This window comes from Rousettus aegyptiacus, unplaced genomic scaffold (assembly GCF_014176215.1).
Source record: "Rousettus aegyptiacus isolate mRouAeg1 unplaced genomic scaffold, mRouAeg1.p scaffold_m13_p_3, whole genome shotgun sequence".
Lineage (NCBI taxonomy): Eukaryota > Metazoa > Chordata > Mammalia > Chiroptera > Pteropodidae > Rousettus > Rousettus aegyptiacus.
Window position 1 is genome coordinate 154,987,909 of NW_023416306.1, and position 3,244 is coordinate 154,991,152.

At 46.3% G+C, this 3,244-nt stretch overlaps 1 pseudogene; it reads right to left on the minus strand.

The window, feature by feature from the left end:
* Nucleotides 1-1,390: 1,390 nt before the first annotated feature.
* LOC118600683 lies at nt 1,391-1,499 on the minus strand (annotated as a pseudogene).
* Between the last annotated feature and the right edge of the window lie 1,745 nt (nt 1,500-3,244).

Here is a 3,244-nt window from a genome sequence, read left to right on the forward strand (position 1 = left end):
CCTCTTCCCATCCTTGCCTCTGACCCACACCAGGTTATGTGGACAACCCAGTCGCTAATGGAAAGTTTTCTCTAAACACCCATGAATAGCCACCACGGGCACAGGGGTACGTACACTGGCGGGAAGGTGAACCTGACGATAAGGACCCCACCGGCCCAGGGAACAGGCTGGGCTACTGGGAAGAGAATTCTGGGGTCCTGGGTACTCAGAGCACTGTCTCAAAGGGGTTTGAGGGCTCTGGGTAGGCACTTCGCTCGGGCCTATGGACAAACCGCCTTGAGGGAAGGGACGAGGTTAAACGAGAGTCCCAAGGATGTGTCCTCTTTCACCCAGATCTTGAGGGAAAGGATCTTGCATTACTTCTGTCTTTACATGCAACATCCGGCACGAAGCCTGGCAGTTAGCGGGTTTTCAATGAGAGCCGTCGGAACGAATGCATTCCTCTCCAACTCCTGACTGGCTTCTTGTGTGAGAGAGCCCCGTCACTTCTCCTTTGTTGAGGGCACTGTGGTTTTAAGAAAGACCCACGTTCTTTGATACCCTCCTGGAAAGATGGAGCCTAATTCCCCCCGCTCCCCACTCCCCGGGCTGGACTTGCTTGCTTCTAAATAAAATGAAACTGATGATCTCTGTGGTCTTATCCCATGTATGTGACCTCTGTCTTCCCTGTGGAGTTGGCACCCCAAGTGACTTCTCCACCGCTGACATTTTCCTAATAGTCTTATGCTTCTGCCTCTGCCCGTGTCCCGAGAACTCTTCCTTAACTTGGTGCTTTGCACGGTGTTCTGCGCATACCAGGCCCTTCCTCCTGAGGACAGACTGGGGATCGCGATGCTCCACACTTACCATTTTGAGACTGAGGTTTTATTTCCTCTTTAGCAGGCCTTCCTTTTCCTAGCCTTTGAGGTACCGTTTTGTTAAATCAACAATGCCAATGGACCAAACCATCCTTACAGGAATATCGTATAGATGTGAAATCATCACTCTTTTTTTTTCCACAAAGACTGTATCAGGGAGAATCATTTTATTGGTAGGAATGTGGTTGGAAATTACTTAATGACCAGCAAGCGATGGCAGAGAGCCACTGAGAATGGAAAATCCCGTCATCTATTTTGATAGCTCAGTAATAAAATGTATAAATATTTCATATGTCCAGCTATTTAAAAGTCACTAGTTTTAGGGTGGTTCGTTATGCAGTAAAGGATAACTGAAAGAGCCCCCATCACCCCTCTCTTGATCTTGCTCTGCTCAGCCCTTTCCCCCCACATTATAAATATCCCTGTGTATATAGCTACATGAAGGTAAAACACATAAATGGGATCACACTTTATATACTGACATATTTTCATGTGATTACATACGAATTACATAACATTTTTTTTTTTTTTAAAGCTTTCAGCACCTGGTATTCCTAGGTGGTCTCCCATCCAAGTACTAACCAGGCCTGACCTTGCTTAGCTTCTGAGATCAGGTGTGTTCAGGGTGGCATGGCCATAGACTACATAACTTTTAAATCTCTACAGAGTACTCCATTGTACAGAGGTACCACGATTTACTACTGACCTATTCCTTGTTACTAGATATTTAGGCTATTTCCAGTTTTTCACTGCTACAAGTAACGTTGCAACAAACATCCTGTGCCTTCAATTTCTCCTGGCTCTGATCCACACTGTCCACCACTGCCTGAGTTAAGGGAGGGGCAGAAACACATCAGTAGGGGCCTAGGAATCTTTTATAAGCACTTGCAAGGTTTTAACCTAACCCCTATCCTCTCAAAAAATGAGAAGCATTTGTGCACCAGGACCACCACTGGTTCTCTCCTACTCTCCTGGGCATTATTAAAGGCTGGAGATGACAGACCAGGGAGATTTACATAAAAAGATGGAGATACGGCTGTGTTAGGAATGTTGGAAGAAACATATGGACCCCAGCAGGCTTCTACGTGGGCCTGTCACAGGGATTGCATTCAAATAGCATTCTCAATTCCCTGGAGTGCTGTGCTGTCTGGGGGTGCTCTTGAAGTCTACGTGATTGGCCAAGGTGTTGCAAGAAAGGGGATGAGAGTGGGTGTCTGGGATGGGGAGGAGGGTGCAGGGAATGAGCTTTGCTCCTGCAGAAATTTCTGCCAGAAGTACGTATGAGTGCAACGTGGGGGTTGCTGACAGGATGCTATATGTGCCTGAATGTGGATGTGACCAAACTCAGGGATATGCTGCTGTTAAATGAAGCGAGGCATTGTCATGGAAACACAGCTCTCTGCTTCCAGCCAGATGCCAAGCCCTTAAATTATATTTTTCTGGCTGAAAGCGCCTCAATTGCCTCTGATCTCCAAAGCAATGGGACTGTGGGGGCACCAGATGCCTCACTCTCAATCTCCAACCTTTCCACAAAGCCCAGGAGGTGATGAGCAGGGGAGATATTGCTGGAACACTGATGAATTTTGTTTGGGGGAGGGTCTGGGAGTAGCCTCTGGTGAAGGGGGCTGGGGAGAGCTATGGGCAGGCCCCACTCTTATTATCTCCTGGTCCAGGGATTTGGGGTTAACATTCTCCAGCACTTCATTTTAGAAGGAAAATTGTACAATGAATACTGATAGAGACACTAATCATTTTCTCCACTAATCATTTTTCTTTCTTTCTACTCACTGTCTTCCCTTTGATTTTGAAGAGGAAAGTATCCTTGCCTTCCTGGTCACAGCTGAATGGACCGGGGTAAAGTGACCCAAAGAATATACCAAGCTGACTCTATTCTAGCAATTTGGATTGGGGTTAATTACCTATACACAACCAACCTGGAAGGTCAGGGACTGAAGGTGCCACTTGGGGGCAGCCCTGTGTTAGAGAAATCAGCAGAAGGTCTAAAGTTAGAAGGAAGCAGATAGAGGAAGGAAGCCAAGACCAAAGAGAGAGGGGAAGTGAGAAAGGGAAATATGGCAGTTGCTGGGATCCTATTGTCTTTCCTGATTCTAGTTCACAGGGAGGCTGGGCGCACTTCCTTCCTTTGGTTGTTGTTGTTGTTTTTTTTTTTTTTTTTTTTTTTTTTGTAATTCGATAGGTTTATGCCTAGTATTGCCTTGGTTAACAAGGCAGGAGGAGTACTTGGATGGGGTTTGGCTGATGATCTGGAAGTGCCTTTTCTAGCCACATTCCCACTTAGGATATGCTGCGAATCACTCAGAAAAAGCTGCTCGGACAAGCCTATATGCAAAATGAATGCTGCTACCTTTCTGCGATTATTTGCAAAG